General features: G+C 38.5%; 1 long non-coding RNA gene across 1 annotated transcript; it reads left to right on the top strand.

Annotated features, from left to right (window-relative positions):
• Positions 1-949: 949 nt before the first annotated feature.
• LOC311433664 lies at positions 950-15987 on the top strand. Its single transcript, XR_014690884.1, has 4 exons — positions 950-1118; positions 12859-12946; positions 13072-13212; positions 13888-15987. It is a non-coding gene; the product is annotated as an uncharacterized lncRNA (long non-coding RNA).
• The last annotated feature ends 356 nt before the right edge of the window (positions 15988-16343 follow it).

Here is a 16343-nt window from a genome sequence, read left to right as displayed (position 1 = left end):
CTCTCTCCCCCTCACCATCCATCTGATATCCTAAAGCTTAGAGGCTAATTACTGCTGTCCATAAACACAGATCATCTGTTCTTCAGTGAGTTTTTGATATACTTCCTTGGCAGGACATTGATTTGGGGTTGGGTGGGGTGGGGAAGGGTGTGCATTCTTGCATTCTAAGCCTCTGTTGCTAATCATAATCCCCTGTCCTGGTACTACTTTTTTCCTCATCAGTGTTCCTGTTCTGCAAAGCAGAGTTTCGAGTGTAAACAGGCATAACACTAAATCTCATGGGGCAAGATTCCTCTTCTTTGCAAAGCTAGAGCTCTTTGTACTCTTCAGCAAAGTTATTGAGGTGACTGTAAGGCCCACAGCCTGCAAAATAACTTTTCCATTCTAGCATGATGATGAGCAAGATATATATATATATTCATCAAATATCCTGCTTAAATAGAGATTTCAATAAAAACCCACAATAAAAATATATCTATATTTTTTAACTGAGAGCCCGTGTGTTTCAATTTTTTTTATTCAGTTATTTGTGGCAAAAGAACTCCTCCTAATACTACTTAAAGAACAGATAAAGGCAAGCAGGAGGCTGTAAGTAATGGATGTCTAGGAAAGCTGTCTTAAAAACAAGTACACCTGTGAGGAACAATTGGCAGACTGTTGGGATTTTTATGGATAATTACATTACACAAGCTCTCATAATGTCAGATGTAATATAATAAATAGGCTGTTCACTTTGGTGTTCCCTATAGTCAGCTAGAGCTATCTGGAAGACAACTCCTCATTTTTCTGGTTTGTGTGAAAATTATGTCTTATTTTTTGGGAGCTCTTTACTTAGTAGAACACCACACAGCCCAGCAGTTGCTCGTCACAGCTGTAATTAGATTATATCAAACCAGCAGTGTTGAAACACTGGTGCCTGCTTTGCCTTGCTCAGCTGTAATTCCTGAGCTCTTCCAAAGCACTGAGCTGGCCTCAGTGATGAGGATGACAACAGTGATGTGTGGCAGGTGAGGGTGGGCTCTACCCTGGGAGGTGTTAAAAACACTGCCCCTTTCATTCCCAACCTGCCCTTTGTTGTTGGAGGTATTCTGCACATTGAAGAGGGCATTCAGGATTTGGTAAGACTACATAGCCAATCTGTTATTTTCAGAGGAACAAATTCATTTCACTTATTATTATTATTTAATACTGCAATGTATATCACTGATGAAAGAATACTAGGCAACGCATATGGAACCTTTTTGCCATGCCCTGAGCACAGACAGCTCGTCAGATCTTTCAGGAGAGCCTCAAGGGAAAAGAAGCCACAATTTTTTGAGCTACTGTGGGCTAGGAAGCTTGTTAGAGAGTTAGACCTCAGGCCTGTGCTTGTTGTTTTATCTCCTCATACATGCCTCAGGAACAGACAGCTACAATATAAAGGTATTGCTGGTCAGCCCTGTACTTCACAGGGCTCTCCTCATGTGGGTGTTAAAGACAAGTTCCTGGACAACTTCTGGCTTCAGCTGGTAGTCTCTAGGACATGTTGTGTGTGCTGATGCTAGAATTATTGCCCAGAAGACACACACACATGAACATAAAAAAAAAAAAAAAAGATGGGAGTAGAAGCTGGGATAGATTTACTCTACAACACTCCCTGCTTGCATAAGACAGTGCAGGCAAAATGATGACCACCTGCTCTACAGTCTCTTTCTCCTGTCTTCTCCACCACAGTTAAAACGGTCACACTATCATGAGATGGAGGATTGGCTCTTTCCTCTCAAGTGTCCGTATCTCTTTGAAATGATGGTGCTGCGTCTGACACATTGGAAATAACCTGGACACTTAAGCATGGAGTGCTTACTGCTTTTACGGATACAGCTTGAAGCAAGAGTATTTCTTGAGAGTGTTGTGGTGGGGAGAGTTCTGGTGAAGTTTTATTTACTGTTTTTTCCCCTTATAACTAAACCTACAATCTGAGTGCCCATGAATGAGGTAGAACTACAAAGGGAGAAAGTTCCCAGATAGCCCAGTATTTTCTAGGAACAGAATCTTGCTCTAGGCATTTCTGGTAGTCATCTAAGGAAGCAAGCAAAATAAATGTAGCCATCTTTCAGAGTCTGCTTTAGGAACCAATCTTTTTATGTTGTAATGACATGTGCATTTAATAAAGATATAGAGTATTCTGAGGGAAGTAAATCTACACCCTTATCTTGGAGACATTTAGAATGAAGATTTCATTTAATTGTGGCTCACTGCTGAGCACAATTTACCAAAATGGCAGTAAACTGCTATTGAACTGTAACATCTAAAGATGTCTAAGTGCTTAGATAATTTGTGGTGTGTTGTTTCTTTTTTTTTTTTTCTTTTTTTTTTTTTTTTTTTTTTTTTCCTTCTCCTTGGAAAGATAGTAATAAAACAGCTAAAAATAAGAAGGAAAGATACTAGTGAGGCTTTCAAAGCAAAGCAAGAAGTGGTCATATACGCAGGGGCTCTACACAAACCTCACACCCCAAACTGGTATGCTTTGACCACCTAATCTTTTATTATTTATTCCTTATGACTTTTTTGTTCACAGAATCAGTTACTTGCTGACAGTTACAAATAAATAAGATGAAGCTTTTATATTCCAGATAGACACAATCCAACACTACTGTTGCTTTTGCAACTTTTGTAAATCTGTAAGTGCTTTAAGAATTTTCCCATAGGTAAGTTACAGACTGAGATTTGTTTAATTAGGTTTCACAGACCAATCTCTTCAAAGTAGCTCATGACCTCCCCTTGTTCCTCCCCACCCTGTTCTATAGTCAGAGGTGTAAAAATAAAACAAAAATATGCTGTAGATGCACTGGATTTATGTTCACTGTTGAACAGTTTTACAGTCTTAGTGAGATTCTGGGGGTCTCTATTCTGCATTAGAATCTCCAGGAGTTTCCTTTGATCCATGGCAATTAATGAAAGGTCCCTGGGGAATCAGACCAAGGCCGCTGACTTCTATGAGATAAGGCCCAACAGTTTGGTTGTAATAACTGGGCCATATGGGAGTGATAGAATCATTTTCACGTCTAAAGTGTACCCAGTGGAGCATTTGCTTTAAAATGACTCAGAAAAGATTTAAGTTGATTGAGTTGATGTCCTGTTGCTTGTATTAAGTATGAAATGTAGAAGCAACACTCCACGTCTAGGCATAGAGGAGTGGGTGTCAGCTTTGAGGGGCAAGAGCAAGTGAGTATGGCATTCAAGTGACTGAAAAGCACTACCTTCATGGGTAAAAGGAAGATTCAAATAGACAACCAGAAGGGAAGTTTAGGAACAACAAAAGCAGCAGGAAGGCTGTGGGAGAAGTAGGAGAAACTAAAAGGAAGATGATGGATTCTGGATTCCTTATTGAAACTATTCTGAGTCTTATCCAGCCTTTTTTTTTTTTTTTTTTCTAATAGCATTGCTGGTTTTTGTTTCCTTGGTTAGTGGGTTGTTGTTTTTGTTTGTTTTAATGTATGTGTATTGCTATATGAGTCCTTCCAGCAAAACAGAAAGTGATGTTATCCCTAGAAATCTCTCAGTCCTTGAGCAGTGTTATACAGCTTGTATTTAGGGCACAGAGACCTTGGCTACCCAAGATGTCCCTGGCCTCACAAGACAAGACATCATGATACAGACTGGGGTCTTCGTGTGCACTGGACATGGAAAGTGTTAGTTACAACCACGGCAGGTTTTGTTAAGTTAAGCAAAAGGCTCCTTTTCCTTGAAGTGGATAAATGAAGGATTCCCAGCAGTCATCAATTCCCAGGGATGAAGCACTTGGAGCAGAGATCTGACATACTGCAATACACAGCATCAGTGCTGAGCTACCTGCTTGCAGTGGATAACTGGGTAACGTTTTGCAAATACCTTTGCCTTATGTTGAAGCCTAACCCCAGGACTGTGTATCTTTATTTACTCTTGTTAATAGATAGTGTAATCTACTTCTAGGATATAATAGCTATAAACTTTACTTTTTTATTAGCTTCAGATATATGCAGTGTAAATACTGCACAGTGGAAGTTATCTCTGATTCATCTAAATTACGTTGACTAGAAAATACTAATTCTCTATCTGAGATAAATATATATGTAAAATATTTTAATCTAGTGATACTAGCATGTCTAGGGAGGGTTATTAGAATATGAAATTTAGTTGAATCAGGAAAGTTGAATGTTGTATGAACTTTACAGGTAGTGAAATGATGATTCTGATGGGGAATGAAATAAAAGCTGTAGGTGAGTTTCACTGTGTTTAAGTGCTTGTTGGCATCAGCTGTGTGCACAGGCAGGTGAATAGCATGCTTCAGAAAAGAAGAACCTGCTATGTCATGAGAATCCCTCTGTTAACTCTCATCCAAAGGGAGGGCTGACCACCTTCCTCTGGATTTGTCAATGGAATCAAAGAAATGCAATTACAGCTTTCTTTTATTATTTTTTTCTCTTTCCTTTAGGAGTTCATTGTATATGTTTGTTTCTCTATACATATTAAGTTGTTCATCTCTGCCACTTTTGTTAGCAAGGAATGAATAAATTAAGTCAAATGAGCTGAATGAGTTGTTTGAAGAATGGTGTGAAATTTACTTGAAAGATTATTCAACAGTTTGAGTTGACAAAGAAAACTGAGAAAACTCAGTTGCATATTTATAGAGATGGTGTCAGCAGCTTTTGGGGTCAGTCCATGGCTCCTCTTCTCTTTTGCAAGTGTGCTTGTGGGTGAGCTTGTGATTTTTTTTTTTTACTTTATTTTTCTGTCAGGCAGCTGTGCATCCATCCATTTTGCTGAGGCTGTGCTGGCCCCAGGAAGACTGCATCAGAGCACAGGAGACAGATTTACAAATGCATTCTCATAGTTTAATGTGCTACTTTCTAAAATGAGTTTTCACTTAATTTACTCCCAGGGCTGAGAGTTCAGAGCTCACACCCGCTGCCACATTGTAAAGTAAAACAATGCCCAGCCAAACTTCTAGGACAAAAATTATTATTTTCTGTGTTTTTTTTTTTTTTTTTTTTTTTAACTGGCTACATTTCTAGTGGAGATGAAAGGTGCTGGGCTTGCATCCTTGGAGAATAAAATCCTTCACAGGTTTGTGTCAGTGCAGTGTAAGATTTCACACCAGATTCACCAGTGAGCCATGTTTCTGACTGGAAGGGACTACCCCAGAAGTGCCAGAGTAATTCAATCATTTGCTGCTTACTCAGTCCTTGGCTGCCTGGAAACTCCCAGAGTTGTTAATTAATGTCATTTCTGATTGTACTTTTCATAATATAGACAGCAGCTCCCTGGGACTTCACTGAACCCATCAAGCATTTCACACAGATCCCAAACAGCTGTCACGTGGTGACAATATTCAGTCACTGCTGAGCTTGACCAGATCTGAGACAACAACCTTCAGATGAACAGATCAGCATGGGTTTTCAGTCCTGGTGAAGCAGGAGAGAAAAACAGTGAGAGCAATAGAAGAAAACTTCTTTTAGCTAATAATGAAAGGCAGCACTGGCCAAGTGCTATGAAAAGTGTTCGCAAACATTGATTAAATTTCTAAATACATGTTGAGTTAACAAACATAATTGTTCCCCTTTCATATTTGATGTTCATAAATGCATGATGTCTGGAGGCTGGTTTTGTATCAAAAGATACGTATATTTGATTTTCATATCAGCAAATTGGCAAAGAACGAGGACTGAAATCTTGGCCTATTGAGGTCAGTGGAGTTTTGCCATCAACATTCAATTGAGTCATTTTTTTCCCCTGGCACATTGTGAATTCAGAATAATGCATTAATCCCCTGATTTAAATTTTTTAGTCATCTGTGATTCAGAAAATATTCTTACCACTCTGGGGCCTTAACCAAAAGCAAGTGGTTTATGAACAGCTGAAGCCTGTTTCTCCAAGATTTAAAAAAAAAAAAAAAAAAAAAAAGGGCAACAAACAAAACAAAAAACCTGTATTCATCCATTAATAATTTTGACCAGAAAAAAATAATAATATTAAAAAAAAGGAAATGGAAAAAGAGAACCCTGTCTACTTAGGGTATATTTGGAAAACTCCACAGTTTTCTTTAAATCTTATAACAAAACTTGCTTTAACATCAATAATTTTTGCTGGATTTTTGGTACATTATTTCTGAAAAAGCTGACACCATACAGCAGACATGCATAAAAGATATAAAATAACTCTATATTTCTATAGCTTTTGTTTTATAGTACTTTTTGCCTTGAATCAAAGTGTTTTTTTTCCAAACATATTGTATTGCATGGCTTTTTCTTCCAATTTCAGGTGCTATGCAGATGCCACTTTGGAAAGCCCTCTGATCCTTCCTACTCTCATTCTTTTGTCTATCTTAATGTTTTGACTGCAGAGAGGCAAAGAGTTCTCTTCTAAAAGAGTTTTCTTGACAAACCCATGAAAATGATGTCTAATTAGAAATCTTTAAAAGAAATCTGTTAAAATTGTCCTTGAATATTAATTTTTCTTCTTACAACTGATGATTTGGCTGCTCTATATCTTGCTGCTTGCCAATCCATGACCTCTTATGTATGTGTTTCTTAAAGATTGTCACCCTTCCATATTCCCCTGCAATTCCCAGAGTCTGAAGTATGAGCACCAAGTGCAGGTGTTAAGGCCCTGGCCAAAGATCAGTGATATCATTGGGATTATGTACATTGTATGTAAATATGTTCACCGCACATTGTCAGAGAAATATCTTATTTCAGAGGTTTTGCCAAGGAAGGAAGCAAAGGGTGGTGGGGAAGGATGTCAGAAGCAACCAGAGTGCCTAGAAAGGTCAAGAAGTGGAAAGCCTGTGGAAAGAATATTTTTACTTTTTTTTCCTCTGTACTGTCTCAAATGCCTCTTAGCAATTAAATTCCTTCCTCAGTGTGATCCGCATGAAAGGATTGGTCTTCAGTAAGTATTTTTACCAGCTTGTTGCCAAGAACCCAACCTCATGATAAATTACCATTGAGGAGGGAATAACTGCTTATCAGCAGAGCTCCAGCAACTGTTCACCTCCATGCTCAATGCCTCTGAAAAAAAGCACTGTGCAACAGAGACTGAGGTTAGAGGTCTGCTTTAGAAATGGTTGTGCCATTTCTTTGTGTTACCACTGGCCCTCCTGTCACCTGACTGTTAACCAAGTCTCTGCTAGATATTTCTGCTCCCAGGGTGGCGTTTACTGCATGGTTTGTGTGAGCACTCCTCAACCACTCCAATGTAAAGTCAACCAGTTTGCTTTAAAGCTTGCTGGTTTGACAGCACTGGCCAGAAGAAAACCACTCATATAAGTGGTTCTTCTAACTGTGACGTGGGATAAACAAAGTAAACTTGATCCCTAATGCAGTTGATCTTCAAGTGATTTTTTTTGCTGCTTATTTGTCTAGAGCCTTTATGGTATGATTTTGCACTAACTTAGTTGAATTGGTGCCAAACAAAACATAAGGTATTTATTAATTTTAGGGTAAGCCAAAGGAAGAAGAAAATATCTAAAACAAGAGTGACTACAATGTTTTGCGTTCTAATTTAACTAGCAAGTATTTTAAGGTTTTCAGTTTTGTATGTGATGAGAAATGAGTTGTGGAAGAGTAAAAGAAATAAGGGAATTAATTAAGAATTTCTTTGACTGGCCATTCTGACTTTGAAGGTACACCTCTACTACAGAATGCAGTATGAAATAGTGAACAAATGTAGTCCTAGGATACCAGAATCATTGCAGCTAATGATACGAAATTTTGCCATTGTATTGTCAGAAACTGTGAAGACCTCTTAAAACAGCACAGCTGGACGCAGGAGACAGAATTTCTGAATCCTCTGAGGGAAATGGGCTGCACAATTACCTGTAAATTTCTAAGTAGGAATAAACAGGCAGACTAGAATGAACTATTTCACATGTGACTGCAGTATGTATAAAATCAAACAATTTTCTAATGTACAGGTGGGTTTTGGCACTTCAAAATGCTCTTGTATTTATTAAGATTTTCATCCATTCACAAGTCTAGTTGGTCTTTCTCAAGTCAGATGGCAAATCCCTTTTTGTTGGACCATTACAGTCTGTATTACCTACATGAACTATAGAGAGACATGTAAAATATCTGAATTTTCCCTTTTAAGTAATCTTCAAATCATCACTGACTAAAACTATTTCAAAAAAGATGTTACTAAGTCATACTTGTTGTCAATTTAATTTTATTATAACCCATTTTGATGCAAATATTGATGGAGATTAATAGGCATAGATACCTTTTGATTTCAGTAGGTAGCTATACCTGTACATTTCAAGACCAATCTTGATATGAGTAGACATAAATTGATAGCAACTGAGATGTTTTGATAACAATAGGCACTGATGCCTATTCATTTCAACACTTATCTGTAGGTATCAATATAGATACCTACTGGTAGGTGTTAATACCTAATACCTTTTGATCTCAGTAGGCATTTATATCCAACTGTCTCATTTTTTGATATCTGTAGACATCACAACCTAATAATAGTGAGACCTTTCAGTGTCAATAGGCTTTGTTGCCTATCATTTTGGATGCCTATTGATAGACATTGATATCTATAGGTATCAGCTAATGGTAGGCACTTTCAATCTCAGTTTTGAAACCTACCTCTAGGTGTTGATAGCCATAGGCTATTCTTCAATACCTATCAACAAACATGGATACCTTCCAATCTCAACAGGCATTTGTATCCATTGTTTTCAAGACATCTTCGGTATGCATATAAATTAAGTCTTATAGCAAGATCTTTCAACATCAAAAGTGCTTATCAATGGCTGACATTGTATTAGTTAAAGGAAATTATATTTTCCACGAAATTTTAATGATCATCTTATAATGTTCTGAAAGGTAAAACCAATGCAGTGTGTTCTCCAGCTAAATATGACTGCAAATTAGTATTTCCCAAAAAACTTCAGGGCTTATTAATAAATTCTGTGAAATAACTAAAGTTATTCGTAGAGTAGGAAAATTATAGAATATAATCCAGTTAATCAATTTCTCATGAAAAATTATCTAACTGCACATGTATTTCCTGATAAGTATCAGTATAGCTGTAAAAGATTAAATCATATAGCGTGTTAATTATGATATAATTAACCACTGATCATTCAATTTCTGTTCCTCTGTTATGCATGTATATTGGTAGAAGGAACAATTAACAAGTTATAAAACAGTTCACATCAATTTGTAGAGCTCTGGTTCAAAACAGTGCAAAATCCCAGATGGGCTGAAAATTAAAATTGCATTGTGGGAAAAAAAATAAATAAAATGAATTAACTTCATTCCTTTTATTTTTGCCCTACTTTTTTTTTTTCTTTTTTTCCTGAGAACCTATAAATTAACAGCTACTTTGGGTTCTAATACAGAGAAAAGGATTTGTTATCCACTTAACAGTGCTACTCAGCTCTACTATAGAAGATATCAATGCTAGTGCACTTCCACTAAAAAGCACTGAAGTATAAAACAAAACACAGATACAATTAGCTTTGATCTAAAATCCAGCACTTATATGTACAAGAAATACAACTTGAAGCTTAATAATGCATTTTTGTGTCCCTTTTATTTCTGTTGAAGTGACTTCATTTTTATTTCATAATAAATGCAATTATTAGTTTCTCTTGTATCTGCATTCCTTCCAGAAGTACCTTAATTTCTTGCTGTTTTTGTCATGTTTGTTAAGGTTTGGATTTTCTGGGCTCTGCTTACAATGTTTCAGGGAAATAATACTGAAATAGCACAACCTATCACTGTCTGTGGATCACTGCCTCTAACTCTAGTCATTCTGTAGGCAGTGATATTTTTCTTTCATACATCATTACAACTTCTTATTGAGAAGATGAAAAAAACAACAGTGGTTTCCAGTACCTATATACATGTATATGAGAGGGTGATAGGATTAAATTGAATCCTGAAAAGCTGGGAGTATTTACAACTGGCAGTACTTTGCAAGGGCTCAGCTCCTTCAGGCACTAGGCAGCTCACAATCCACCAGTTGGTATATAAATTAATTATTCATTTAAACAACTGTTTTGGATTGAATTAAACACTAATTTTTATAGGCCTGTTTTGTGGACTGCAAAACCAAATGTGATTGAAGAGAGAGGGTCAAAATCATCTCCTACTCTCAGCACATTAAATCTCAAGCTGGGTTTGGAATCGGATTTTCTTCACAATTTTTTATTTCATCCAATATATCCATTTAATTAAACTGGGTGCTTGCTAGAGCTGTTCAGCTTGAAGGTTTTGACCCCTAATAAGTTACAGAAAATGTAGCTTCCCCCTTACTGTCTCCTAAGTGAGCCTCAGTGCTGAGCTGGGAGATGATGTGTGATGGCCTTGGTTTACAGACTGTAAAGGCATGCTTAGCTCCTGGGTCTCAGCTGTGGTGGCTCATCAGATGCTCACCAGGAAGCAGCCATGCCATCTATTATTCTCACAAAACCAATTCCTTGGGAATTCTGGTGTGATCCCATTTATACCACTGTACTTTGGAGGCTATGTAAATGTCAATGGCTAACCTGTCTCTGAGAAGAGAACTTGGTGTATGGGGTTACAGGATCATTGGGCCTGTTTTCTGCAAGCTCAACTAACAGATCTGTCTGCATGCCTATATCAAGCCTTTTTTCCTCACTCTGGGGGGGTGGGGTGGAACTCAGCATGCCCACCAACATCCTTGTTCATAGCCTGTGAGAACAATGCTGAGAACTTGTACATGGAATCCTGAGTGGCCTGCTCCTCTTAGGATGTTACCTAATCATCTGAGCCACCCCAGATTATTCATGTTGTCACTTGCTAATTTTGACTCACTGTATCTAAACACTCCAGGAGCACAGGTAGACAGGCAGAATACATATTATTTATTTGACCTGCTAAAACATTATCTATTACTTCTCACTGTGTACATTCCAAGCCAAAATATAAACAAGTCATACATAAATCAATTATGGTATCTGAATGCCCTCTGCAAGGTTTTCTCACTGTGTCAAGACTGCCTCCTCACTTTGTTTACTGAATGCTTTTACAGTTGCTTTTTCTTTACATGCTAGAAACTGTGGCAAAGTCTGTGTAGTCTGAGATGTACTCAGACTTTTGGATGACTGAAAAAGAAAGTATTAGTGTCGATGGCCTGTTATTGAATATGCATGTCTAGCAAGTTCCCTCAATTTTAAGGGTCATTACTAGTGCAAGTCCCTCAGATGACCTCCTGTTGTCTGAATCTGAGCTGCCCTAGTCATTACAGAATAAAATATTGAACTTGGCAGTGTGGTTTAGTGGACAGGACATCAGAAAGGTTGAGGACACTTTTCTACTCCAGGTTCAGCCAATGGGTCACTTAAGGCAAGTCTTAATATCTCCTCATGCCTCAGTTTCTTCAGGTGGGAAAGGGAGCTAACTGGACTGACTTCCTTTGTAAATCACCTTTAAACCTACAGGTTAAAAGCATTGTGTAAGATCAAGATATTGCCATATTCTATCTGTGAATGCCTTTTAGCTAGCACAGATGTTGGTGACAGAAGACACAGAAGATATACCTGATATACTGGGAATAAAAGGGCTAGCACATTTTGTCTTGCTCACCGTTGCAGTACAACCCATTTCCCTCAGCGTATGAGGATTTGATAATCTTGGGCTCAGTAGGACACAATGCACAAGGAAAAGGAGCATTTCCTCAATTACATCCTCTAGTCTGTCACAACGATAAACCCAGTAAGTGGTACTTTGCTGTCACTGAGTGCATTTGCAGAGGAGTGAATACGTACCTGCTTATCCAAGTCTAGTACTGGAGAAACCACATGGTCATGGATGCACAACCTTTGCTTGTTGCTCCAATGAGATAACAGAAGTCTTAATGTTACAGATATTGTGAATTATGGTTACTTAACTGGTGCACTGGGCAAGCAGCTCATGTCCTCAGCTGAGTGTGGGAACCTCCTTTGAGTGCAAGGTGTTAGGGTGCTGTAGAAGCACCCTAGGAAACAGTCCCTGTGAGGATCTCATTCGTTGATGTCAAGTCATGTTATATCTGCAACTGAAAGCAACAGCAGTAGTTTCCAGCTTTTAGTGCTGCAAAATTTTATTGCTAGTTAAACAAAAGGAAACTGAAGTTTTCATCTAAATGAAGCCTATAATTTTGTAGGGACCCAGTGGTGACATTTTTCACATGGTTGTAGGAAGGGAATGAAATCTCTAGACAGCACTTATTATCCGTTCTCCTAGGCATTCGTTCCATATTCTGATAAAGATCAGCCTTGGGCTTTCTGGTTATTGATCTCAGCCAAAAGGCAGATCTCTCAGCTCCAGCAAGTATTTTTACTAATATATTTTCCTTCCAAATGTTAATGCTCTTTCTAATTTCAATCTCAAGAAGCAGCAATAAATTGCAGAATGTGGCTTTAGCTTGTAAAAGCAGAGTGGACTATATGAATATGTGTTGGACAGCTTGTCATAGCCTGCTGCAAAATCCAATTAATTCTCTAAGGTTATTACGCCTTCGTGCACTACAGCTAGTTTAATTGGGGGGAATAAGGTTGAATGTTCACCCCAGTTTTAAAAAGAAAACATTAAATCTAGATTAATTAGCTGATATCCCATCAAACTTGCCTATATTATCTGCTAAAATGAATTTGGGAGTTTGAGCTTATAATCTAAATTTAAAGGCAGAAAATAGCCAGTAGTCTTCCATAAATCAATGAGCTAATGCTTGAAAGCTCCCTTTAAATACAATTGTGTATCTTAAGTGCCCTGGGCTTTCTTGATGGGTGGCACTGTTATGAACTTGTATTTTTGTGTAGGATATATCCTCACAGGCAGGGAGACCTACCCAAATGAACTGTTTCTGTTCTCAATTTTGCAGGTCAAGGTGGGAAGACAGCACAGTCCGAGTGTTGACCCGACCTCCCCACATAGCCGTGCAAGGAGAAAAGGGTCTGTACCCTACAGAGGTTTGTGCTGCCTTGCATCCAGGGTGGGGTGGTGCTGGTGCTAACAGGAGACCAGGATAGCAAGCCAAGATGCTATTGTTGGTCTTCTTCTGTAGCAGTATATTTATGTAGTCTCTTCTATGTAGGCCTGTCCAGATTAAACCAGGGTTTACTCCATTATGAAGTCTCAAGAAAATCAAGAGCAAATGAAGATACAGTAGAAAATGAAACGCTACTAGGACCACTGCTCAGGGAGTCTGACAAAAAAAAAAAAAAAAAAAAAAAAAGTAAGCTATTTTTCTGTTTTTAACTAACAGCTTTCTGAATTATTTTTTATCTGGAGGAATGTGTAGCACTTCCTACAGACAGGTTTAAATAGCAAATCATGCTTTCCCAGCACATATAATATATTATATATATTACTATTAAAAAATTTCAGTTAATTATTGTGAATTATTTGTTTATTGATGCTTCTTGGAGTTTATGGGACAAAGCTCAAGTCTAGACAAATTGACTAACTTATTTGAATATAGTTAGAACTGAGTTTTTCTTAAGTTGTTGATTTAGAAAGAAAGATGCTTCATTTCCATAAGAAAGTATGAAACTAAATGTAGTTACACAATGTTGTGAATGATAATAACCCTTTGTTTCATTATAGAGCTGACAGTTTTTCTAGAGGATGCCAACAGAAACATTTCGGAAGCAGTTAGTGTTAAACAAATGGCATGGCTCTTGGGTGACATTAGCTAATCAGATAGAAACGAGGGCCTGAAAAATAGGATAAAAACAACTTAATTTGTAAACTGAATATAACTCAAATGGCTTTTGCTTGCCCTTTATATTCTGGAGGAGTTTTCTCAGAAACAAGATAGCTAGATGAAGAAAGAAGACAATGATGTTTGTCTGGATATGTTCAGGTTCACCTGAATCTTTACGCACTGTATTTAATTTTCATTATGCAGTTTGAGATCACAGCCTTGAAGTAATTAAAAGACTGCAGCTGGCTTCTGCCTACAGGCTACTGAGTTAGCTCAGGACCACATGGGCAAACTTGAAGTATCCTCCTCACAACTGAATGGCCAAAACCAGACCAAACCTGGACAAATTCTGGAAAAGAAGAGGGGCAATAACTCAAGGAAATAGCCTGGGGAATCATAGAATCATAGAATGGATTAGGTTGGAAGAAACCTCGAAGATCATCTAGTTCCAACTGCCATAGGCAGGGATGCCACCCATTAGACCAGGTTGCTCAGGGCCTCATCCAACCTGGCCTTGAACACCTCCAGGGATGGGGCATCCACAGCCTCTCTAGGCAACCTGTTCCAGTGCCTCGCAACCTTCTGGAAAGCTGAGGCTGCTTCAGCTGCTGCTACCTTGGAGCTGGGACATAAAATGCCTCACCTTGGCAGGGTGAATCTGTTCAGGGTCACCATGCAGCAGCCACAGCCCATTGTCCAATTTCTTCCTCATCAGGAGCAGCCAGCCTAGCTTTCAACAGCTCTGGTACAGGCAGTATTGGCGGAGACAAGATTTGTTGGCACAGGCAAAATCCCACCAGTTTGCCACCCTAAGCAGCTGCCTCCCCTGCCCATGGTCCGAGCCAGTTTACTGGATTATTCAGACTACATTCTTACGCATCCAATACTGTTTCTTCCTTACTGCATGTTTTTTCATAGCTCACAGAAGCCCTCATCCCATTGCAAATTTTTGACTAGTTTCAGAGTTTACAGCCTTAGAAGATCTTCAAAATTCATTACTGGATAACATTTTTTTAACAGAAGAATAAATATAAACACATTATTATAAGGAGTGGCACTATTTAAAAACTGGAGTAACTAGAGTGAATGCTTAGCCTGGCAAGGTTCAAAGGGTTACTCAAGCTTTTCTATAACCTGTAATTGGGTATCATATTTTCCACAAACTCATTATACTGTATCTGTGAAAAATGATTTTGCAGTAGATAACATAAGACCCTTTCATGCTGAGTCCATGCATAATACAGTGACCCCAGTCACAGCAGAAGGTGCTGCAATAAACTGAATTTGTTGCTGACAGTCTGTGGCAAGCTGAGTTCAGATTTGTTGTGCAATGCAAAGAATTGATAAAAAGTGATCATTGGACAGATGTGCCCTCAAATTGAGCTTATTAATGTTCATATTTGAGAAGTTTTTTTCTCATGCGTACTTACAATTTACAATTCTAAGGAGAAAAAAAAAAAAAGGAGTGTAATTTATGGAGTGCTACCAAATTGCCCAGGATGTTGTTAGTGATTGAATGACATTTCTAGCCCAGCCTCTTCATCACTTAGGCCCTCTGCAGCTCTGAAGCCAGTCCTGCTTAGACTAGATTCCTGGTGATTAGTCCTGTCTGTTGATGAAGACCATAATGAGAAAGTCCTTAAGCTGATTCCATCCAAAGTCTTCATGGGCTTTAGGTGACATCTGATCTATGCTTTTAATTAGCTTGGGACCTTCGTCATGGGCATCTATTTCAGGGATGCTTCCACATTGCTCTCAGCATGCCTCACATGCAGCAAAATGATGGTAGTGCATCTCAGTACTAGGAAAAAGTCTAAACAAATCTTGCTTACATTGAGCTCTGTTTACAAGTTTGTTCCCATGGGTACAGGCAGTTTCACAGTGGAATCCCATACCACACAAAAGAACTCTGAAGACCAGTCAGGAATATCAACCTGCTACACGGAATATCCTGCTACAGGAATATCAACCTGCTATCCCAGCTACACAGCAAGCTCCCAGTGAAAAAAGAATAAAAATCATGAAACAGGAACATGTCCCAGCTTGGATGGGGACGTGTTTAAGCCCACACCTCTGCCTCCCAGGAAAGTACCCCAGCTACCATGGTAAAACCTGTTATGACTTTGTTTTGGGGTGCAGCAATGCAGTGCACTGTGTGCATATACACAAGTGTTTGTGATGCAGGTTTTCCATTCCTGTTATTCAAGGTTCAGTAGTATTACAGAAAGATTCAGAAATTACTGAGCAAGAAGAAAAGAAGCTGAGGGAGAAGGGATGGCAAAAAATAAAGAAAACAGGAATATACCCCAGTACTTAGCATCATGGGTTCTCTTTTCTGCATCTCTCCTGAATGATTTCCAGCTGTGACGTACCAGGCCAGACCCAAGCACAAGAACAATGAGGGAGGAGTTCCTTTCCTTAACTGAGTAGCTGAATCACTTGGAAACTTCTTTCACACACATTCTGCATGGCCCCAATTACACTCAATTCCTTTTCTGTTCACTGGCACAGTTTCAGAAGAAGTGGTAGGTGGCACCTGGCTTCTGAGCACTCCACAGTCTTGTGCCTAGAGCATTCATCTCAGAAAAAAACTAATTCCTTCAAGCACAGAAAGACATTGAACATGGGTACTCTTTAGATGTTGAAATCAGGGACTATAT

Source organism: Aythya ferina, assembly GCF_964211825.1.
Source record: "Aythya ferina genome assembly, chromosome: 3".
Taxonomy (NCBI): domain Eukaryota; kingdom Metazoa; phylum Chordata; class Aves; order Anseriformes; family Anatidae; genus Aythya; species Aythya ferina.
Note: the sequence above shows the minus strand (reverse complement) of the source record. Positions and strands in the feature narration are given on the sequence as shown.